Genomic DNA, 25,435 nt, shown 5'->3' on the forward strand with positions numbered 1-25,435 from the left:
TTCTCCTTTCTCAATGTACAGACTGTGGTAAATGACTGCAGTTACTTTGAGGAAGACTGAGAGGTGATATCATTTTTCCACATCAGTACCTTGCCTTCTAAGTGAGAGGCTGTGATTTTTCTATTAGGGTAATTCTAGTCAATCAAGCCTCTTTCACCAGACCTAGAGGTTTTCACTATATAGATCAAATAAGACTATTTGTTTATTTAGTTATAAGGACGCTATTGTCAATTAATCATTCTCAAAGTTCATTATAAAGGTCCCTTTAGCCCTAATACCCATTATGGCAACAGTATTCTCCTTGCCTTTTATAATTAAGTCTCTGGTACCCTTAGCTCTTATCATGCCCACTGAAATCAAGGAACCCATTTCAGTGGCAGTATGAGATGGCTCCTTCCTCCCTGCCTTCAGAGGACAGTTATGACAGTGCTTTCTGAGGATATTGGTGCTCCTTCAACAATTCAGTTGTTATTATCTCTGTGATGGCTGAGTGCTTTGGACTGGAAGAAATAGGAGGCAGTTGCCTGTAATAAACTCACTTCAACACTTTTCTTTTTCTAAGTCTTGACTTTTCTCTTCCATATATTACCAAGACTTTTCCAGCATATTTACAAGGTTATTGTAGGTCACCAATGATTTTAGGTTTCAGATGACTAACTAATGACAGGCTGATATTTGACTCAGATCTGGAAGAAAATAGGGTATGACATGTGAATAACTGGTATCCCTTTACAAGTTAAGTAGCCTGAAGTGAGGTCATTTCCAATTCTTTATGTAAGGTGGAATCAGCCTCATCAGTCAGGGTAGGAGGTGTCTGTTGACTCAATAGGTTTGGTAGGATTTGGCGGGGGGACTGTGTACTCAAAGATATCTGAAAGGTCCTAATTACCATGTTAATCAATTGTCACCAAAATTTCATGGTTCTACTCTTTTCTAAACAAATTTCCCATTTTCGCATAAGAAGTATAAGACTTTATTGTAATTCATCAGCTAAAGGATCAGATTCTTTTTTTGATTTAGCTAATCAACTCTGTGACAGTAGACATAAGGGATTCAATCTTTTAAGACAAACTTTCTTTTTTCTGCTATGGCTTAAACAAAGACTTTATGGTAGAGCCTGCATTTTTTTTCCTTTTGCATCTCCAATGCAGTTACAGGTAACGAACCTACCCGACCATCCTTGCATCATTATGCTTATCATACTCTATTTCAGAAATTGCTGCTATTTCATTAAAGTTGTACCTTCCACAGGCACTTCATTCCGGGTGACCATAGGTGGTAACTGAAATATCTGTTTTACTACTGAGACCATGGTCTACCAATATTCAACACTTTTTGGCAGCCAGGTTCTCACTTCTTTTAAGCCAACTCAGATATTCATCTTTGAATATTTCATCTACAATTATTTATGATAACAATCTATATTAGTCAAGGTTCAGTTGCTGGCAATAGAAACCAGTTCAGCTATTTTAAGCAAAAAAACATCAAACATAAGGACTTATGTGCTTACAAAATGTTGGAATTCTGGGAGGATAGGGAGCTTGATTGGGCCTCAAGGGAGACTTCCAGAATAATGTTTCAGAATCATTCTGACAAGGAAATTGAAAACTTTACTAAAATTGGTGGCTGGGGAATCAAGACTCTATCACCAGAACTGTAGACTTGAGTCACACCACAGCTACTAGATCTGACCCAGATAAAAGTGGTTGTCTTATGCATTAAGTCTTGTTGAACTTAAATAAGTACTGAATTCATGTCATGCCATCTAATTGCTAATATCTCAATTGCATCTAGAATTCTAGATACAAGGGAATGTGGGAGATGAGAGCTTTCTAGCCTTTATAATATATTACTTAAAGTGTTTATCACAGTTGTTATAAATTTATGGTGAATTCTGGAAGAATGTTAGTTATTTCTATTGGTACCAAGAAAGTATACCATATGTTACTTGAGTGCACTTGTACTGTTTAGGGTAGACTTGCATTTTGTGTTCTCCTTATTCATGGTCTTTGTTGGCAGAGGGATTGTTGTGCACATGGATTTTATTTCCAATTGCCCTGTTGGCCAGTGTCTTCAGAGTTTTGCACCTAGTGCATTCACCGTGTTGTATTCTTATGTAGTTTCCTGTAGTGAACAACTGAATAATAATTTGAGTTCTTATTTCACAGGTTCATATAATAAATTACACAATTCTTGTGCATCCTCCATTTGTTGAATCTATCTTAGTATTTTGAAGATAACTAGAAAACCGTAGGAATATAGTGAATAAGAAAAATGTATCGTGCTTTGAAGTCCAAAGAAGAGGATGCTTATAATATATTCAAAGTATCTTTAGTTTGACATTTGTCTCTGGTCAGTAGCACCTTCTTAAGTCTTGCTTGGTCTCATAAAGATTGTTTTGTTTGTTATCAAAATATGTGAGACAATAAAAAGTGTCAGTATTCAGAGATACTTAGCTAAATAATAATGAAAATTCCTATATTGATTGTAAATGCTAAACCCAAACCATAATTCTTAGATAGTGGCCTAAATATTGACAAAACTGTACAGATGGGAAAGAAAAAGTAGTTCTGAAAATGTTGACATTTAATAGAAGGTTAGGGCTGGAGGGGATCTTAAAGATCATCTAGTCTAACCTTCTCATTTCATATCTTGGGAGACTGAAAAACAGAGCTGAAGTAAATTGTCCAGAGTCATGAATGTTGTTCATTGTAAGGCCCAAAATAGAAGTCAGTCCCCTTTGAAGTTCTGTCTAGTCTAGAGCTGTAACCACTACAAAATACCTTTTCCTTTTAATGTTCTTAGTATTCATTATTTAGCTTGATCCATGTTTCTTTTAAAGTACTAAGGAAATCAAAATGTTTAAATTAGTTTTCAATGTTAAAATGTATTCATTTACAGGAATATTTATGGTCTTTTTTCTGCTGTTTAAAATGAAGATTTTGAGGAGGACTTGGAAATGTTGTTTACAGAATACTCTGCCCTCCAAAAGTGGTGTATCAACACTTTATTTTCCTAGAGATTTTTTTTTATTGTCCAATAACTGCTTTTTCATATTCAGTGGAGTGGAGCAGCAGTGGCATCTGATGATTAATTAGTTCAAAAAGTGTTAGTTCCCCAAGGATAGCCTGTTAGATACTTTGCCGGTCATTTAAAAAAAGAAATCTATTGCTCATGTTTACAGGTGGTGGCACACTGAATTTAGATTGGTTCTAAGGCACACAATGAATTTACTACTTCTGCAATTCTCATTGCTAATCTTGTTACAGTAATCCTGAGCAACAATCCAAGTTTGCCTTTGACAACAGAAAATGAGTACTTGCCTCTTTGATTCTATATTACATTAAATATTCTTTGCACTTTCTTTTAGATTCTTATGATAGCCTGCATCATTTGATCTAAATATGTTTTACCTTAAAGTTCCTAGTGAATTAATTCCTTTCTGAATCCTGACTGATTTTGTTAAATTAATTGAATTATATAAATGGTTGGTACTGGTCCTGAATAGGACCTTGGATACCAGTACATCAAAGTCACCATGCAATGTGATTCCTGAAGGTGTCCCCCACAATGTTGGCACTGGATTACATAATAAAGTGTACAATGTTCTTTAAAATATTATTTTACTGTTTTTCATGTTTGACAATCACTACTTGATCTTGGTTCTAAAATGGTAGCTTAAACACATCCAGTGAAGCTAAGAGATTCTTAGCAGAAACCTTGATAGAAAGATAGGGAATGTTTATATATAGGGAAGATACTTAGAGCTATTGGTGAAGATTATTATCTGATATATTTCATAACAGATTTGGCTTTTTCTAGGTTTTAGAGCCATTAAAACCTATGGGCAAAATTTTACTTGCCTCAATATAGGAAGGAGCAAGTGTTGGGTCTCGTTACTAAGAAACACTATAATAGGTGCTGGGAGCCCTACCTTATAGGGCACAATAGTTGAGACAATACATTTTGCCTTAAGTACCTGCCATATGCCTAATGTTGTGTAGGGTGCTCCAGGGAACTGAGAGAAGCAGAAATGGTCAAGGCCATGGTGACTTGCCAGGGAAAAACAAACAGTGGACCCTCTTAATTTAACTTCTTATTAACCATTTTTTCTCATCTGTAGGGAAGAGTGAATTTGAAGTGCTGAACTGTAAGATACACGCCAAACAATTATAAATGCTAATGTTCTGTTTCTCAAGGGGTCAGAATATGGCTATCAGTGAAAGAAAAATTAGACCTCCATCATTTTCTTTCTTTTTGTTGCTATCTAAAAGAGATCTCATGGGCTGAATGTCACTTTTAGTCTTTTCCTGTGTCTATTATGCATTTATTGAGCTTTAATTATAGTCTTGAAAGTATCAAATAAATAAAGACTGCCAATATTAATTTTTAAATATATTTAAAATCTGTAAGAACTTTTGTTTCCTTTTCCTTGGAAAACAAAGGCAATGGCTCAGGGGTTTAATTTGGTTTTGTTTTTTCCATTTTAACTCTGGTTGGTTGTTGTAAATATAGTTCAAATTAATTTCATGGAAAATCTACTTTTGTATTGAAAAATGAACAGAAAGTCTGTGGAAATATTCTCTTATTTTTATCTAGATATAAGTGATCTTGATAGTTAATGCTTGTATTTCCAGGTTGAGAAAGTTTACAAAATTTATCCAAAAAATACAATTTTTTCCCCTCATTACTCGCAGTCATAATCATTACCACAGGCTATTTGAAAAATCATCAATCTGCATTCAGCTCTGTGCTGTGAACTTAAACTGCTCATTTACTGACTTGTATATTAATACTGCTTTTTTTCCCCTAGAAGAAAACTATCTCGTGTCATAGAAACTTGTAATGAATTAATCACCCTGTGACCCTTTATGAGGTAGAATATTTTATTAACTCCACCATCATTTCTCTTCTCTATCTTTCGGTAGAAGTGGGCAGTTTTTACCAGAAGGCTGAGCAAACTCCACCAGTACTCGCTGGCCTTCCGTTCTCAGGTGCAGGCTGTTGCTATCCTTTTCTCCTATTCCTGACAGTCTCAGGATTTCAGTTAGAGCTCCTAATCCACCAAAGTCCTTAAACCATGCAGCAGAACTCTTCTTTTGTCTTTGGACGAGCCAAAATAATCAGTTCTAGAACTTCAAGGTTAATCCTGGCTCTTCAGTGGCCAGGGCACCAAGACAGATATTTAACTGCTTGTGGCCAAGGTTTGTGCTCCTAATGTGGTACTTTGTGCCAGGTTAAATGGCAAAGAAGTTCCTTATAAGTCTAAGAGTGTGCTTTTGTGATAGCTAGTCGACAATATTATCTTTTCAAACACTGTGAAGGGGGTCTAGGCATTTCAGTTGCTGACTCCACAACTTTCAAACAAGGTATTACATCCTTTCAGAAGTTAATTGATAAACATGGTAAATTTGGTGAATTGGCTGCTTGGCAAATGTCTCTTCAGGTGAATTGCCTCCAGAAAATTGGTTTCAAATTGATTTTCAGCATATTAATGTAGAGCCAGGGTAAGCCATGACCCTTGCTGACTTCTTGCTTGAATACACAGGCAGAGTGATATTTCTAAAAACACCAGTCAGACGTGCTGTTTTTCTCTTAACCCTTTTAATTACTTCTCATTGATTTTAGGATGGTTCTACCTGCTTCTGCCCATGCTGATCCCTTCAGTTTACTAGGCACTCGCCCCTACCTACCCTCCATTCCTATGCCTCAGCCACTCAGTTCCTCTCAAATCCCTCCTTTCTTAGGGCTTACACAGGTGCCTCCATTTGTTCGGGAGTCTTCTTCCCTCCTTTCCTCTGGTTAACACTTTCTCATCCTCTTGATCTTAGGTGAAATGTCACTTTTCCTGGGAAGCCTTCTCTAATCCCTAAAATAGGTTAAGTCTCTTGATTAGATGTCCCCTATGCACTTTTAGCTTTTCTCATGGCATGTACCAGTACTATAATATAATTTTTGAATAGTCTGTCTCCCATACTAAAATTCAAGCTCCAGGAAGATAGATAGCAACAGCTATCTGGTTCAGTGCTATCAAGTAGTATTTCTGTGATAAGGGAAATGTTCTATTTTGCATTACTTGGTATGGGAGCTGCGAACCACATGTGGCTATTGAGTGCCTACAATGTGGTTAATGTGACTGAAGACTTGAATTTTTAGTTTTCTTTAATTATAATTAATTAAAAATAAATTTAAATACCATGTATAGTGGCTACTATTTTGGACAGTATAGGTCTAGCTCACCAACATATCTGAAATTCTTAGCATAGCACCCAGTATAGTAGGTGCTCAATTAATGTTTGTTAAATTAATGGTTTAGTGGGGTTTGTTGAGTTAATCTTATTTTTGGATAATGAAACTGAAGGACAGAGAGAATGTAACCATCATTCACAAGTATATACATACATTCATTCATACTTTATAATGCTTGATTTACATTTTTAAGCCTGAAGTTTCTAAGTCTCAATTTCCTCATTTGTCAAATGGAGAACATAATAGTAGCTATCCTTTAATATGAAAAATAGTTTTTCTAAAGTGAGGTAAAATTGTTATATAACATGTAAGATTCAGGTGTACATCATTATAATTTGACATCTGTATACACTACAAAGTGATCACCACCAAAAGTCTAGTTAACACCTATCACCATACAGTGGATTCCCTTCACTCATTTTGCCAACCCCTAATGCCCTTCCTGTCTGATAATCATCAATCTATTCTCTGTATCTATGAATGTGATTTTGTATTGTTTTGTTTGTTTTATTATTTTAGATTCTACATATGAGTGAAATCATATGGTGTTTGTCTTTCTTCATTTGACTAATCTCACCTAGCATAATACCCTCAAAGTTCATCTATGCTGTCACAAATGGCAAAATTTTATTTTTATGGATGAATAATATATTGAATATTTTTACTATCTCTTTTGTATCCATTCATTCATTGATGGGCACTTTTTTCTATATCTTGGCTAATGTAAATAATGTTGCAATGAACATAGGGATGCATATATCTTTTCAAGTCAGTGATTTGGTATTCTTTGGATAAATACACAGAAATGGAATTGATGGATCATATGGCAGATCTAGTCTTAATGTTTTGAGGAATACACATAGTGCTTTCCAGAGTGGCTGCACCAATTTACATTCCCACCAATGGTGTATGAGGGTTCAATTTTTTCCACGTTTTTTGAAACACTTATTTCTTGCCTTTTTGATAATAGCCATTGTAAGAAATGTGGGGTGATATTTTACTGTGTTTTGATTTGTATTTCCCTAATAATTAGTGATACTGAATATCTTTTCATATGTCTGTCGACCATCTGTGTATCTTCTTTGGAAAAACGTCTGTTCAGATCTTTGCCCATTTTTAAATTGGATTGTTTGCTTTTATTGTTGGGTTGTATGAGTTCTTTATATGTTTTGGGTATTAACCCTTAATGAGATATGATTGATATGACATGATGTGGTATGATATGATATGATATGATATGATATGATATGATATGATATGATATGAAAATCTTCTGTGATTTGTAGGGTTGTCTTTTATTTTTCATGATGGTTTCCTTCTCTGTAAAGAAGCTTTTTAGTTTGATATAGTGTCAATAGTTCATTTTTACTTTTGTTTCCTTTGCCTGTAGCATCAGATCCACAAATATGTCACTAAGACATATGTCAAAGAGATTACCACCTATGTTTTCTTCTGGGAATTTTATGGTATCAGGTCTTACATTCAAATCTTTAATCTATTTTGAGTTAATTTTTGTGTATGGTATAAGGTAGTGATCTAGTTTCATTCTTTTGCATGTGGCTGTCCAGTTTACCTACCCATTTACTGAAGAGACTGCCCTTTACTGAAGAGACTGCCAATTGTATGTTCTTGGCTTCTTTGTCATAAATAGTGACCATATAATGTGGGTTTATTTCTGGGCTCCAATTTCTGTTCCACTTACTTGTGTGAAAAAAACATACTGTTTTATTGCTATAGCTTTTTAGTATAGTTTGAAATCAGGGAACATGCTACCTCCAGCTTTGTACTTCTTTCTCAAGGAGATTTCTTCAGTTGTTTGGGATATTTTGGTTCTATACAACTTTTAGAATTATTGGTTCTAGCGCTGTGGAAAAAAAAATTACAATTTTGATATGGATTGCCTTGAATTGTTAGATTGCTTTGGGGAACATGGACATTTTAACAATATTAATTCTTCTAATCCATGAACACTGTATATTTTTCCATTTATTTGTGTCTTCATTTTTTTTTTCCTTAAATGTCTTACAGTTTTCAGTGTATAGTTATTTCACATCCTTAGTTAGATTTATTTTTAGGTGTTTTATTCTTTTTTGATGCAATTGTAAATGGAACTGACTTATCAATTTCTTTTTCTGATATTTCATTATTAGTGTATAAAAACACTACTTGTTTTTATTGGTTTTGTATTCTGCCACTTTACTGAATTTGTTTACTAGTGCTAGCAGGTTTTGTTTTGTTTTTGTAGATACTTTAAGATTTTTTATATATTGTATAATGTCATCTGCAAATAGTGACAATTTTAGTTCTTCCTTTCCATTTTGGATGCCTTTTATTCATTCTTTCTTGTCTTATTGCTGTGGTTAGGATTTCCAATACTATATTGAATGAAGGTAGAAGACTGGTCATCCTTGTCTTGTTCCTGATCTTAGAGGAAAGGTTTTCAGCTTTTCACTACTGAAGATGATGTTAACTACAGGCTTGTCATATATGGCCTTTATTATTTTGAAGTATATGTATATTCCCTGTATACCAACTGTGTTGAGCTTTTATTATAAATAAGTGTTTAATTTTATCAAATGCTTTTTCTGCATCTATTAAAACAATCATATGATTGTAATTCTTCATTTTGTTAGTGTGGTGTATCATGTCGAATGATTTGCAGATGTTGAACCATCCTTGCATCCCTGGAGTAAATCCCACTCGATCATGATGTATGATCCTTCTAACGTATTTTTGCGTGTGGTGTGACAATATTTTGCTGAGGATTTTTGCATCTGTATTCATCAAGGATATTGGCTTGTAGTTTTCTTTTTTGGTGGTGTCATTATCTGGTTTGATATCAGGGTAATTAATGCTAGTGTCATAAAATGAGTTTGGAAACATTCCTTCCTCTTTGTCTTTGTTTTTGGTTTGCTTTGTTTTGTTAAAGTTTGAGAAGAATAATATTAAATCTTTGAATATTTGTTATAACTTACCAGAGAAAGTGTCTGGTCTTAGACTTTTGTTTGTTGGGAGGTTTTTGATTACTGTTTCAATGTCTACATAGAAAATGGTCCATTAAGATTTTCTATTTCTTCATGATTCAGTCTTAGAAGATTGTTTCTAGAGATTTATCTGTTTCTTCTAGATTGTCCAATTTTTGGTGCTTAATTTTTTGTTATAGTTTCTTATGATACTTTGTATTTCTGTGGTATCAGTTGTAACTTCTCTTTTATTTCTGATTTTATTTATTTGAGTCCACCAATGTGTTGTGTGTGTATGAGTCTAGCTAGAGATTTGTCAATTTTATCTTTTCAAAGAACTAGCTGTGATTTTATCTTTTCTATTGCCTATTTTGTTCCTATTTCATTTATTTCCATTCTGATCTTTATCATTTTTCTTCTACTAACTTTGGGCTTCAGGTTTTTTTTTTAATTATTTTAGATTTTTCCTGTTTCTTGAGGTAGGCCTTTATTGCTATTCTTTCTAAGACCCACTTTTGCTGCATTCCATAGATATGGTGTTTCTGTTTGTATTTCTCTCAAGTTTTTTTTTCCTCCTTTGATTTCTTTGGTGACCTGTTGGTTTTTTAGTAGCATGTTGTTTATTCTTCACATTTTTGTGTTTTTTTCCGGTTTTCTTCTTACAATTGATTTCTAATTTCATATCACTGTGTTCAGAAAATATGCTTGATGATTTCGGGCCTTGTGAATTTATTGAAACTTCTTTTGTGGCCTAACATGTGATCTATCCAGGAGAATGTTTCATGTGTGCTTGAGAAAAATTTTCATTTTGTTTCTTTTGCATGGAATATTCTGTATATGTCTATTAAGTTTTTCTGGTCTAATGTACTGTTTACAGCCAATGTCTTCTTTTTTTAAGTTTATTTATTTATTTTGAGTGGGGGAGGGCCAGAGAAAGAAGGAGAAAGAGAGCGAATTCCAGAGAGGCTCCATACTGCCAGCATAGAGTCCAACACTGGGCTCAACTCCATGAACCAAGGAGATCATGACTTGAACCGAAACCAAGAGTCAGATGCTTAACCGACTTAGGCACTCAGGTGCCCCAATGACATCAAAAGTTTCTGTTTTGATGATCTATCCAATGATGTAAGTGGCATGTTAAAGTCCTCTAGTATTATTGTATTGCTATCAGTTTCTATCTTTAGGTCCATTAGTATTTGCTTTATATATTTTGGTTCTTCTATGTTGGGTGTATATATATATATATATATATATATATATATATATATATGTGTGTGTGTGTGTGTGTGTGTGTGTGTGTGTGTGTGTGTAAATGTTATATATTCTTCCTAGATATACCCCTTTATAATTATGTAATACCCTTCCTTGTCTTTATTATTGCCTTTATTTTAAAGTCTATTTTGTCTTATATGAGTATAGCTACACCAGCTTTATTTTTGTTTCCATTTGCATGGAATATCTTTTTCCATCCCTTCACTTTCAGTAGATATGTGTCCTTACTTCTGATGTGAGTCTCTTGTAGGCAGCATAAAACATATTTTCTTATCCATTCAGCCACTCTATGTATTTTCATTGGAGAATTTGGTTTATTTGCTTTTAAAGTATTTGTTGATAGGTACGTTCTTATTGCCATTTGTAATTGTTTTCTGGCTGTTTTCTGTAGTTTCTTTCTGTTCCTTTCTTCTCTTTCTTTCTTCCCTTCTGGTTTGGTGGCTTTCTTTAGTGTTATGTTTAGATTTATTTATCATTTTCTTTTGGGTATTTATTCAATTTTTGCTTTGTTATTACTGTGAAGTTTGCATATAACATCCAATGCATATAGTGGTCAGTTGATAGGAATTTAACTTTGAACACATTCTTAAACTTAACCTTTTTATCCCCCAATCCCACATTTTATAATTTTAATGTCACATTTTAAGTCTTTTTATTTTATGTTTACCTTAACTAATTATTGTACTTTTAATTAATTTCATTACTTTTTGTCTTTTAACCTTTATTCTTGCTTTAAAGGTGACTGATTCACTGTCTTTATCTTTTCTTATGAAATTTCTACTTTTGTATTTTTTCTTGTTATTAATTATTGATGTTTCTTTTCAGCTTAAAGAAATTCTTTTAACATTTCTTTTAAGGCTGGGTTAGTGGTGATGGACTCCTTTAGTTTTTGCTTATATGAGAAGACTCTTAGTCTTGACTTTAATTTTTTGGGTAGAGAATTCTTGGTGGGAAGTTTTTCCTTTTAGTATTTTCAATATGTCCTGCTACTCCCTTCTGGTCTGCAACATTTCTGCTGGAAGATCTGCTGATAGCATTGTTGAGTTCCCCTTGAATGTAACAAGTTGTTTTTTTTTCTTCCTGCTTTTAAGATTCTCTTTTTATCTTTTAACTGTTACTGTTTCAATTAGTGTCTTGGAGTGGATTTCCTTAGGTTCATCTTATTTAGAACTCTCTGGGCTTGCTGGATCTGGATGTCTGTTTCTTTTGCCAGATTAGTGAAGTTTTCTGCCATTATTTCTTCAAATAAGTTTTCTGGCCTTTTCTCTCTCTCTCTGACTACTGAGACCCCTGTAATGCAAATATTATTTTGCCTCATGTCCCAAAGGTCACTTTAGGTATATTTACTTAATTTTTTTCTTTTTGCTGTTCTGTCTAGGTGAGTTTCATTGTTTTGTCTTCTAGCTCACTGATCCATTCTGCTTCATCCAGTCTGCTTTTGAAACCCTGTAGTGTATTATTTAGTTAAGTTGCTGCATCCTTCAGCTCCATGAGTTCTGTTTGGTTCTTTCTTATATATTCTGTCTCTTTATTGGAGTTCTCACTGTGTTCATCCATTTTTCTCATGAGATCTGTGAACATCTTTATGACCATTACTTTGAACTCTACTCTTTATCAGTTAGACTGCCTATCTCTATTTCATTACTATCTTTTTCTGAGGGTTTTTTTTATTGTTTTGTTTGGAACTTATTTCTGTGTCTCCTAATTTTGTGACTCTCTGTGTTTGTTCTATAGATTATGCAAATTAGTTACTTTTCTAAGTCTTGAAGGAGTAGCCTGTGTAGGAGATGTCTCATGGGCTCAGTAGTGCTATGGCCCCTGGCTACCAGAGGCAGATACCCAAGAGGCCTCCCATGTGTGAGCTGTGCATGCCCACCTGCTGTGGTAGGACTGTGGCTGTGGTGTGATGGTGTGTGGTCCATCAGCAGGGTATGTCCTCCATGGAAGGATTTCCTAAATGATACCCACCAGTGCTAATATTAGCAAATTAGAATGAGATAAAAAAAATGGCCCCTATGAGTGTCTCTGTCCCTGGACAGAGTCCCAACAAGTTTCTGCCCCTCCAGCATTTTCTTGAAGGTTTGTAAGTGGGTCTCCTTCACATATGGTCTAGGTGCTTTTCTAATGTGTTTTTGCTTTGGGTCCCAGGGTAAGTGAGTCTGTGCATTAGCCCTTTAAGAGCTGGTTCTCCATTCCTTAAAGTTTTATGGTTTTCCTGGATGTAATCCCCATTGGTTTTGAAAGCTAATTGTTTTTTTTGCGGGGAGGTCATCTCTTTTGTGCCATATTTAGAGATTGGGGTACCTGAAATGGAACACTGACCCGTTGCTTCTCAGGGAAATGTTTCATATTTTTTATATCCCTTCTGGTTGTGGATTGCTACACCTGGGATATTGTTTGTTTGTTTGTTTGTTTGTTTTGTTTTGGTGAGAGTGTGTCTCTGACTCTTTTACCTGTTTTGATGCTGTAGGGGCAGAGGAACAGGGAGAGAGACAGAATCCCAAGTAGGCTCCATGCTCAGTGTTCAGCCTGACTGGCGGCTCTGTCTTACGACCATGAGATCATGACCTGAGCCAAAATCAAGAGTCAGACACTTAACCAACTGAGCCACCCAGGCATCCCTGTTCATTTACTTTTTATTGTTGAGATTCCGTTCATCCAGTTTTCAGGTCTTTTTCAGAGGAAATATTCTATAGATAGTTTTAAATTTGTTGTATCTGTGAGAGGAGGTGAGTTTAGTATCTTTCTCTGCCACCATCTTGAACCATTCTCTAAAAATCTTAAATGAAATAATGTATGCAAAACTTTTTTTTTCAGTTTTTGATACAAAGGCATTGTTTAATAGATATTATTTGCAATTATTGTTAATTTTTACTAAAGCCACTTATATTGTTTTAGTCCATCCCCCTTCCCACAACAGAAATTGTTGCTTCATCCATTTTGGGTCAAGATCACTTTTTAGACTTCAATATTAAAGCATGCATGCATTGTATAACTATTTGACTTTCCTCCTCCTTAGCTAAACTATGACCTCCTTGATAACCTTGATTTTATTTTCCTGTCTAATCCTACTCCCTTCTATAGCCCCTGACTCAAGGAAAGCACTGAGAAATGTTTTTCAAATGAATGAAGTTTAGCAAATTAGGGCCAAAGCTCCAGATTTCCTGATTTATAGGCAAGTGTTCCTTTTTTACTTAATACTGCTTTTATTTCTCTGGGTAGGAAAGCAGAAGATTCTTTTGATTTTCTAAAGACATTTTTTTATAACCGAATTTATAGATTTTTTGTAAAATGCATAGGATGTTTGATAATGTTGAATATCCATATCTAGTTTTATAATAAGGAAATAATCAAAATTGCACAAAAATTGTATGACTACCAAGGGAGCATTCTCATGACTGTTACCTTGTCAGTGTGTCCCCTTCTCTGACCTTGATTTCAGTACTAAATACTTCTAAGGATTGGTTAATTGTGATTAAAAATCTGTCTTTAGTGTTGAGGAAAGTTCCTGCATTGAAGTATATGTCCTACTAATGCAATTAGATGGAACAAAATAGGCAAAATACTATTTCTCAAATCTTGGGAAGTTTTCTGTAGGACATACAACATGAATCATGAATAATACCTAGTATGTATAATTCAGTGTTTGCCTACTTAGCATTTTGCCTATGAACTCCAAGTGCTTCACAAATATTAAAGCAGTTCCCATTTCTTTATAATTCTAGGAACCAGAGATTAGAGATAGTTTTCTTTTCAACAGACAGAAATGCTATTGTTCTGGAAGAGTGCTGAATGTGAGGTCATATAGATTTTGAGTGAATCTTGAACTAGAATTTAAGTTTCTTCTTTCTCTTGGTCTGGTACCAAATTGTATTCTTAAGGAAAGATTCTGAGAAAAGCTTAACCTAAGTGTATGTTTGCAGCATATAAACAGTAATATCTGCTATAATTATTTAAAAGTTATTAATATGGGGCGCCTGGGTGGCTCAGTCGATTGGGCGTCTGACTTCAGCTCAGGTCATGATCTCACTGCTCGCGAGTTCGAGCCCCGCGTCAGGCTCTGTGCTGACAGCTCAGAGCCTGGAGCCTGCTTCAGATTTTGTCTTCCTCTCTCTCTGTCCCTCCCCTGCTTGTGCTCTGTCTCTGTCTCTCTCACAAACATGAAAAATAAAACTTAAAAAAACATTTTTAAAATTATTAACATTTGAAGACTTGAATCTGTAGTTGTCAAAAGCAGATACATTTATAGTTAAGGAAGCTGGTATTATGGTTATGGTATAGGTAAATGTTGGATTTAAGTTTTATTTATTTATTTTGTTATGAAAGGCATATAAGTTAATTTTATGCTCTATTTCTGAAATAGTTTGGAACTCTGGGAAAATGCCATCATGCCAGCCAAGTAGTAGTTTTCCATCTCTAATACTAATAAACATGAAAAGTTCAGCACTTAGACATTCAAGTCATATACCAGTAGATTTCTTTTTCTGACAGTTTCCCTGGATTTAAATTTCTCTTTAAGGGCACCTGAGTGGCTCAGTTGGTTAAGCATCTGATTTTGGCTCAGGTCATGTTCTCATAGTTCATGAGTTCGAGCCCCATATTGGGCTATGTGCTGACAGCTCAGAGCCTGGAGCCTGCTTCAGATTCTGTGTCTCCTCTCTCTCTGCCCCTCCCCTGCTCATGCTCTGTCTCTCTCTCTCTCTCTCTCTCTCTCTCAAGAAGAAATAAACATTAAAAAAATAAATTTCTCTTTAATGTTTAATAGGTTGCTCAAGAAAAATAGTCCAAGAAAACTAGTACATTTCTCTTCTATTACATAGTATTCAAAATGTGATTAAAAGAAATTAGGTGGGGGCACCTGGATGGCTCGGTCTGTTGTGTTCAACTTTGGTTCCAGTCACTATCTCATGGGTTGGTGAGTTCAAGCCCCACCCACATGGGGCCTTGTGCTGACAGCACAGAGCCTCCTTCAGATTCTCTGTCTCCCTCTGTCTCTGCTCTTACTCCTCTCTCTCTCTCTCAAAAATAAGTAAGTATTTAAAAAAAAGGTATATGCTAAAGCTCATGTTTGGAACTGGTCTTAGACAATGTAGTATTTCTGGTGAATTTGAAATATTGCAATCAGAGTTTCTAAGTGAGTATAAAAAAGTGCACCATGACTTAATTAAAACACAATTCTATTTATTTATTTATTTATTTATTTATTTATTTATTTATTTAAAGTTTTTTAATGTTTATTTGTTTTTTTTTTTTTTTTTTGAGAGAGAGAGAGAAAGAGAAAGATAGAGACGGAGAGGAGAAGGGAGGGGCAGAGAGAGGGAGACAGAGGATCCCAAGCATGCTCTGTGCTGATGGAGTGCTTGAACTCACTAACTGTGAGATTATGACCTGAGCCAAAGTTGGATGCTTAACTGAGCCACCCAGGTGCCCCTGTGTATTTTAAACATGTGAACAATTTGTTTATTTATTTATTTTTACCTATTCATTTTAAGCTTATTTATTTAAGTAATCTCTACACTCATCTTGGGGCTTGAACTCACAACCCTGATATCAAGAATTGCACGCTCTTCCAACTGAGCCAGCCAGGCTCCCCAAAACACAATTTTAGAAAGTAACAGTTACTTAATTTTGTGAACTAGAGAAAACCATATTATAATTTAATGTGTTTAAAAATGTATTCAGGGCATCTGGGTGGCTCAGCAGGTTAAGCAACCTACTTTGGCTCAGGTCACGATCTTCCAGTTTGTTAGCCCGCACCCAGGTCTCTGCTGTCAGCGCAGAGTCTGCTTTGGATCCTCTGTCTCCCTCTCACTCTGCCCCTCCCCCACCTTCAAAAATAAATAAACATTAAAAAATAAAATCATATTCAAAACACAGAATTTTACAGATGGAGAAAATTCTCCAATTTACAGTTGGAGAAGTCTATTTATAAATGATCTCATCCCTAACAAATAATAGGCTTAATGGATATTAATGTGTCTGTGACTTTCAAAATAAGATTGAAAGCCAATGACAGTGATTTCACTGTGAGCACTTTTAGTTAGTACAATACATTTCCTTATTGTTTATTTCAATGTTATATTCAGAGGGAATATATCTTCTTTTGTATATGACATATTTTTCAAGTGTTAGTACATTTGTATAGTAGGAATTAAAAGGTCTATTGAAATTATAGGTTTATTTACAAACTAACATTGTTTAACATTAAGGAAAACACTACATTTAAATCACATGTTACAATGCCTTCTTGCTATGAAGGTAGTACCTACAGCTACAATAAAGTCCAGATAGTTGACAGATATCCTTAATACTTGTACATAAATAAATTAGAACATAGTTTACTTAGAATGTAATTATAATTAGAATATGAATATACTCAAATTTTGGGAGGTGTGAAGGGAACTTGAACTTTAATACAGGAGATAGGGCATGGCATGGAAAGAACTCTCTATTGAGAGCCAATATTCAAGTTCCTGTCCAATAAACTAGGTTATCTTGGAGAAATCATTGCCCCCCCCTCCCCAGGGGCGGCTCACTTCCTCATTTGTTAAATGAGATTTTTAAAAAGTCTTAAGTATTAAAACCCTAAGAACTGAAAAAAAAAGAATAATTTTAAGTATGAGTCATATGCACTAGATTGCATGTGACATTTTGTATTCTTATTCATAAAAAGCTCATGCTTTATTATGCTTTTTACTTATAAGTAAATAAATCCATATTTATACTATTTCTCCTTCATAGAATTCTCTACTGCTTTGGAGCCATATATTGGTCTATATTGAGCCTGTATTAATACTGAGTGTATAATCTTCCTTTGTCCTTATCCAATACTGGGTAATAGCAACTGGACAGAGATGAATTGTGGTTACTTTCCTGGATACGATGTCAAACTTGACTAGGGTAACTATACAATTTATTATCCAAATTGGCACATTTCTAAAATTGAAAAGGAGTCCTATTAACTGAGACTGTGAGTCTGTATTTAAAGGATACAAAGGTAATGATTTTAATGTGTTCTATATAACTTTGCATGTTCTTCTTTACTTATTCTCTATCCTTCTTGAAGCAGAGAGAGAAAATATTTAGGTTGAATAAAGGTAACATTTTGATTCAAGTAGATAATTTGTAGGTTTTGCTTTTTATATGAAAAACAGCATGAATTACAAAATTGGAGGGCTCAAATTTGTCCAGAAATTCTGAGAAAGACAATTATACAAAATCCAACAAACTCACTGAAATATGCAGTGCAGTACCTCATATTGCTTACCTCTCCATGAAAGGTCAAAAGTACCTCCTCCTGTGATATGTCTGCAATCCCTGAAAGATTGATTAAATTTCTATATAATACAGAATTGCTGAATCTAGTGAACCATAACTTATGTAATTTGTATTATACTTTATCAGTCACCTTTTAAAAGTGTTTAAGAATAAAACTTTCCCTTGTAGGCAATGGAAACCTGAGAAATACTTGCTTTCTTTATAATAACTTTAGTAGTTTGTATGACTTAATTATATCAAGGTTAGTGCAGAATTCTTAAAGTGGTCCAAATGTAAAAATTGACCTAATTTAGGTTTTTAAATTTGGAAATGGAAAAGTCAGAATAAAGAAGATGGATTTTACATTGCATGGAGAAGAATGAGAAAAATACTCTTTGCATATTTTGAAAGAGTGGCTAAAGAGATATTTGAAAACTTCCCCTTGCTAATTCTTAATTCAAAAGGTAAGGCATAGCATAAGTTATAGAAACCTATCTACTCTTACAAAGTTTTATAGTATCCTGGGTTCCTCTTACATATGACCTATTCTTTTAGCAGGAGAATTGAGAACACCAGAGATTAGGAGATTAAAGGCAAAGTATATTCCACTCTTACACATGAGAGTATTTCTTCTTTTTTATTTTCTGTGTACCACTCTCCCCATCATGATTCCCTCAATTCCTAATCCTCAACTCATTTTGAAGTTTGACATGGGGAGGGGCGCCTGGGTGGCTCAGTTGGTTAAGCGCCCGACTTTGGCTCAGGTCATGATCTCACGGTCCGTGGGTTCGAGCCTCGCGTCGGGCTCTGTGCTGACAGCTCAGAGCCTGGAGCCTGTTTCAGATTCTGTGTCTCCCTCTTTCTCTGACCCTCCCCTGTTCATGCTCTGTCTCTCTCTGTCTCAAAAATAAATAAATGTTAAAAAAAATTTAAAAAAAGTTTGACATGGGGAAATGCCCAAGGAATATATGATCTTCAAATAAGTCTAGGAGATAGACCATCTTACATGTCCACTGAAGGGTCTTGGGCAAGTTAGTATGATGCTGTGTCCTTGACTAACAGCGTTCATGTCAGAGGTCCTTGAAAGCTATAGAGTTGCCCCTAGAGACTTCTGGGATGGAAATCTGCGGCAAAAGAGCTACCCTCTGGGAACATTTAAGGTGATATACCAACACTGTAGATACTGGGAATAATATCTAAACTCCTTAACATGGTTTTAAAACCCCTGCATCTTTCACCCCATTTTCCTCTCCAATCCCATTTCTATCATATTTTCCACCATATATGTCTTTATAGCTCTAATGTTTGCCATGTTTCCTGTATCTCTAAATGTTTTAAAGATTCTAAACCTACATCTTCTGCTTCTGATTTCCCCCACCTTTAACTGTCTTCTCCTGGTTAAATATTTATTTCTCACCAGTTCAAACATCTCCTCCCAAGGAAAGTCTTTTCTGACTAGGTCAACTCCACATTTTCTGCTTGTATTAGTGTTCTACTGATATAAAACAAATCACCACAAATTTAGCTACCTAAAATAATACAAGCTTATTATCTCACAGTTTCCTTGGTTAGGAGTATGCATATGGCTTAGGTGGATATTCTTGCTCCTGTCTAATAAGGCTGCAGTCAAGGGATTGCTTGGGCTACTGTTCTTATTTGAGACCCAGGGTCTTCTTTTAGGTAATTGATTGTTGGTAGAACTCATTTCTTTGAGGTTGTATGATTAAGGTTCCTTTTTTCTTGCTAGCTGTTTGCCACAGACTGCATTAAGCTCCTAGAGACTATCTATAGTTCTTTGTTACATGTCTCCCATGGGGAGTTCATAATATGGCTGCTTGCTTTTTTCCAGGCAGAAATGCATCTTTCTGATGTTTTATTTTTTTAAGAAGACTCCTCTGATTAGGTCAGGCCCACCCAGACAACCTAGATTTCTTTTTGATGAACTCAAAGTCAACTGAATAGTAACCCAATCATAGGAGTGATACCCCATTATTTACATATTCTGACATGCATAAGGGATGGGGATTATACATGACGTATACACAAGAAAAGAGTCTCAGAGGCTACTTCAGAATTCTCCCTACCTCAATGCTCTCTCAGGCTGTTTTCCTCCACTTTTTTATCATAAAACACAGTTCAATTGTACATTTATTTCCGTGGTTCTTTGGTTAATGTAAGTCATCCCAACTAGCATATAAGTGTCATGAGAGCAGGGAATATTGTTTTTGGGGAGATTCTCTTTGCTCCCTGTTGTATCCTTGAATGTAAGCATAGCCTTCAGCACAATATAGGTGCTCAACAAATATTGAATAAATGGGTAACTTTTACTGATTGGATAAATGAATGACTGAATGAAAGTTTTACCATGACTATCTGGCACTAGGTAGGTGTTTTTGGATCTAATCATTCCCTAATTCTTAGGCACTAAAAGATGACAGCTTTTAAAATACCAGACATTAGGTCTCTATCCTGAGGTGACTAAAAGAACTGACTCTAAAAGAAAATGTGACTCCTAAGCTCCCAAGACCAAGAGAAGTCTGTTTATTCAAGAGGATTCTGCTGAGGGCAGTGTGTGTGTATGTATGTGTATGAATTTTGTGATCATCAAACTAAATATTGTTGATTATAGGGAAGATGGAAGAGGTCTCCTTTGATAGAGGCCTGCTTCCTCTTGCCCTTAATTTCCTATAAAGGTAGTAACTCAGTTAATATGTCCAGGTGTCCTAGGAGACTATAGAATTATAGTTAAATTTGGAGAAGTTACAGCAAAACTTAAGGATTCATCACACATAGAAGTGGAGAAGGGCAACGTTTCTTTGAAGTAGGGTAGCAGATCATGTCTTTAGTCTTGATAAATTCTTTCCTTAGTGTCTATATTTGTCAGGCTTCTCCAGAGAAAATAAACCAATAGGATGAATATATATATATATGTGTGTGTGTGTGTGTGTGTGTGTGTGTATTTCATATATCTACCTATTTTATATATATATATAAAATATATAAATATAAAATATATAAATATATTATATATAAATATATAAAATAAATAAATATATAAATATAAATTTATATATAATATATATATAAAATATATAAATAAATATATATATAAATATATAAAAAATATATACATATAAATATATGTATAAATATAAAAATATATAAAAATATATAAATATATATAAATATAAAAATATATAAAAATATATAAAATATATATATATTATATATATATATATATATAATATATATATATATATTTTTTTTTTAATATCAGTTCCATGACTGGGGAAGCTTGATGAGGGAGGCCAGCAGGTTGGAGACTCAAGAAAGAGTTGTTATTTGAGTGGTTAGGCAATCTGCCATACAATCAGGAAGAGGTGAAGTTATAGATGAAGTTTGAAGGCAGTTTTCTGGAGAATTCCCTCTTGCTTTGGTAAAATCAGCCTTTTGCTGTATTTATGCCTTAACTGATTGGGATGAGGCCCAATGTAAGGTAACTGGCTTTTGTAAAGTCTGTGAATTTAGATGTAAATGTCTTATAAAAACACTTTTACAGAAACATCCAGAGTAATGTTTGACCAATGGTCTGGACACTGTGGCCTAGCCAAGTGGACACATAAAGTTAACTATCACAGTGTTCCTATGATTCAGTCTTATATTTACTATTAAATCTCATATATGTAAGACTCAGATATTACTTCCTCAGTATAGAAAATCTATCCCCCCATAGGACTTGGAGGCAAAGTTAGAAATTAAAAAAATTTTTTTTATCTCTTTGATTTTTTTCTTGACAAAAACCACATTAGAAGAACAAGGTCTATAATATGATTAAAATGTTATTTTGGAGTTTGAGTTAGCCCTTCATCTTAATCCATATAAAAGGTGATGGCATTAAACATACTTAGTGTATGTGAAATTAAATTTAGCACACTTTTTTTAAAGTACCTACTACATACCAAGCTCTGTGTTTGCACAAAGAGCACAAAAATGAGTAAACATGATTTCTGCCAATAATAGTATAGACTGCCACTATATTATAGTGAGTGGGATAGATAAGAAGCACTAAAACATGGTAAGCCATCATGAAGATGTGTTGAGGCCAGAGGCTTGGTGAAGGTATGGGAAGGATGTAATAAATGAGAATGAGAAGTATAGAATTTAGCCCTAATATGCAGAAGACAACATAAGATTAAGAGAAGACATCTTATCTATTCACAGTCTACCAAAGGGGGTCATAAGGAGCTAGGACTTTAGATTTTGACATGGCTTTAGGTCACCACTGACATAAAATTCGGTAATTTTTGTGGTCTAGGGGCACCTGGGTGGCTCAGTCAGTTAAGAGGCCAACTTCAGCTCAGGTCATGATGTTGTGGTTTGTGTGTTCAAGCCCCACATCAGGCTCCATACTGACAGCTCAGAGCCTGGATCCTGCTTCGAATTCTGTATCTACCTCTCTCTCTCTGCCTCCTCCCCCCATTCACACTCTGTCTCTCAAAAATGAAAAAAAAATATTAAAAACTTTAAAAAAATTTTGGTAGTCTTAAAAATATATGCATCTCTTGTTAGCCACAAATGAATCAGGGCCTGAATTATGATATAGCATATAACTCCAGGTAACTAACTAATCTTAATTTTAAGCCTTATGTTGTTAGATATACCTTGTCATGTTGTTCCTCTGCCAATGAATGTGACACTTTTAATACCATGTCTAGAGACCCACATTGTCTCTTGGGATGTCTATGTGAAATGATCTGTCATATAAGAATTCTTTGGGTTGGGGATGAGTTCATACTATGGTCCTGACAATCTTTTCTTTTGACCCAAGAGAGTAAGATTCACCTAACTATCCATACATCATTCTTAGAATGCCAGAAAACTAAAAACTCTTCTCAGTGCTCATGTCCTGCACATAATTGGGCATATAGTCACTGACCAATAAATATTTGCTACATAAATGAATAAATGAAAGAATGAATGATAGCTGTTATTTTAGCTCTCTTGGAATTTGGTTAAGTTGACACCTATTTCAGCCATTCTCCCATTCACCTCCCTTCTGGTAACCATCAGTTTGTTCTCTATAGTCAAGAGCCTATTCTTTGATTTGCCTTATTTTTTCTTTGCTCATTTGTTTCATTTCTTAAATTCCACATAAGAGTGAAATCATATGGTATTTGCCTTTCTTTGATTTATTTCACTTAACATTATACTCTCTAGATCTATCATATTGTTGCAAATGGCAAGGTTTTATTTTTATGGCTGCGTAATATTCCATTGTATTTATATACCACTTCTTTATTCATTAAACTGTTGATGGACACTTGTAGTGCTTCCATAATCTGGCTAGCATAAATAATGCTACAATGAACATAGGGGTGTATATATCTTTTCAAATTTATGTATTTATATTCTTTGGGTAAATACCTAGTAGTGGAATTATAGGATCATATGGGAGCTTTATTTTAATTTTTTGAGGAACCTTCATACTGTTTTCCACAGTGGCTGCATCAGTTTGTATTCCTAGCAGCAGTGCACAAGTGTTCATTTTTTCCCACATCCTCACCAACATGCTGTTTCTTGTGTTTTTGAATTTAGCCATTATGACAGGTGTGAGGTGATATTGTGGTTTTGGTTTGTATTTCCTTGATGAGTGATGTTAATCATCTTTTCATGTGTCTGTTGGCCATCTGTATCTTTTCTTTGGAGAAATATCTGTTGACGTTTTCTGCCCATTTAATTGGATAATTTGTTGTTGTTGTTTCTTTGATGTTGAGTTGTATAAGTTCTTTGTATATTTTGGATACTAGCCCTTTATCAGATATGTCACTTACAATTATTTTCTCTCATTCAGTAGATTATTTTTTAGATTTGTTGATTGTTTCCTTTGCTGTGCGGAAGCTTTTTATTTTAATGCAGTCCCAATAGCTTATTTTTGCTTTTGTTTCCCTTGCCTTGGGAGACATATCTAGAAAAATGTTGTTACGGCTAATGTCAGAGAAATTACTGCCTGTGCTCTCTTCTAGGATTTTTATGGTTTCAGGTCTCACATTTAGGTCCTAAATGTAAGTTTATTTTTGTGTATATTTTAAGAAAATGGTCCAGTTTTATTCTTTTGCATGTAGCTGTCTAATTTACCCAACACCATTTGTTGAAGAGACTGTATTTCCCATTGCATATTCTTTCCTACTTTGTTGAGGATTGACCATATAATTGTGGGTTTATTTCTGGGCTCTCTTTTCTGTTCTATTGATTTATGTGTCTATTTTCATGCTAGTACCATACCGTTTTGATTACTAGAGCTTTGTAGTATATCTTAAAATCTGGGGTTGTGATATTTTCAAGTTTTTTTTTTCTTCCAAGATTGCTTTTCTATTTTCTTTTGTGGTTCCATACAATTTTTAGGACTATTTGTTCTAGTTCTGTGAAAAATGCTTTTGGTATTTTGATAAGAGTTGCATTGAATCTGTAGATTCCTTTGGGTAATGTGGACGTTTTAACAGTGTTTATTCTCCCAATCCATGATAATGGAATACCTTTCCATTTGTTTGTGTTGTCTTCATTTTCTTTCATCAATGTACAGGTTTTCAGAGAACAGGTCTTTCACCTCCTTAGTTAAGTTTATTCATAAATATTTTATTCTTTTTGGTACAATTGTAAATGTGATTGTTTTCTTATATTGTCTTTCTCCTACTTCATTATTAGTATGTAGAAATGCAACAGATTTCTTGTATCCTGCATTCTGTATTACTGAATTCACTTATCAATTCTAGTAGTTTTTTGGTGGTGGAGTCTTTAGGGTTTTATAGAAAACCCTCATTTGGCATCCATACCAGTTTGGATACCTTTTGTTTCTTTATTTCTATTTCTTGTTTGATTGCTGAGGCTAGGATTTCCAGTACTATGGTAAATAAAAGTGGTAAGAGTAGACTTCCTTGTATCATTTCTAATCTCAGCGGAAAAGCTCTGTTTTCACCATTGAGTATGATGTTAACTGTCGGTGGGCATGGATGGACTTTATTATGTTGAGGCATGTTCCCTCTATGCCTACTTTGTTGAGGGTTTTTTACTCTTAACCACAAATGGATGTTATCCTTTGTCAAATGCTTTTTCTGCATCTATTGAAATTATTGCATGGTTTTTACACTCAATTTTGGTGAATGATTCTGTCAGTGTACTGTTGGATTCAGTTTGCTAATATTTTGTGGAGAATTTTTACATCTATGCTCATCACAGACATGGGCTTGCAGTTCTCTTTTTTGGTAGTGTCTCTGTATGGTTTTGGTATCAAGATAATGCTGGTCTCATAGAATGAATTGCAGGCTTTCCTTCCTTTTTTATTTTTTGAATAGTTTGAGAAGAATAAGTATTAATTCTTCTTTAATGTTCGATAGAATTCACCTGTGAAGCCATCTGGTCGCGGACTTTTGTTTTTTTGATTTCTGATTGAATTTCATTTCTGGAAATCAGTCTGTTCAAATCTTCGATTTCTTCCTGATTCAGTTTTGAGAGATTATATATTTCTAGGATTTATCCATTTCTTCTAGGTTGTTCAATTTGTTGGCATATCATTTTTTGTAATATTCTCTTACAAGCCTTTGTATTTTTGTGGTGTTGGTTGTTGTTTCTCCTCTTTCATTTCTGATTTTGTTTGAGTCCTCTCTCTCTCTTTCTCTGATGAGTCTAACTAATAATTT

At 34.5% G+C, this 25,435-nt stretch overlaps 1 long non-coding RNA gene across 2 annotated transcripts in view; it reads left to right on the forward strand.

Annotated features, from left to right (window-relative positions):
• The window catches only part of LOC123608757, a 413,910-nt gene that overhangs the window by 231,119 nt on the left and 157,356 nt on the right, over window positions 1–25,435 (forward strand). The window lies entirely within an intron of this gene.

The sequence above is a fragment of the Leopardus geoffroyi genome, chromosome B2 (genome assembly GCF_018350155.1).
Source record: "Leopardus geoffroyi isolate Oge1 chromosome B2, O.geoffroyi_Oge1_pat1.0, whole genome shotgun sequence".
Lineage (NCBI taxonomy): Eukaryota > Metazoa > Chordata > Mammalia > Carnivora > Felidae > Leopardus > Leopardus geoffroyi.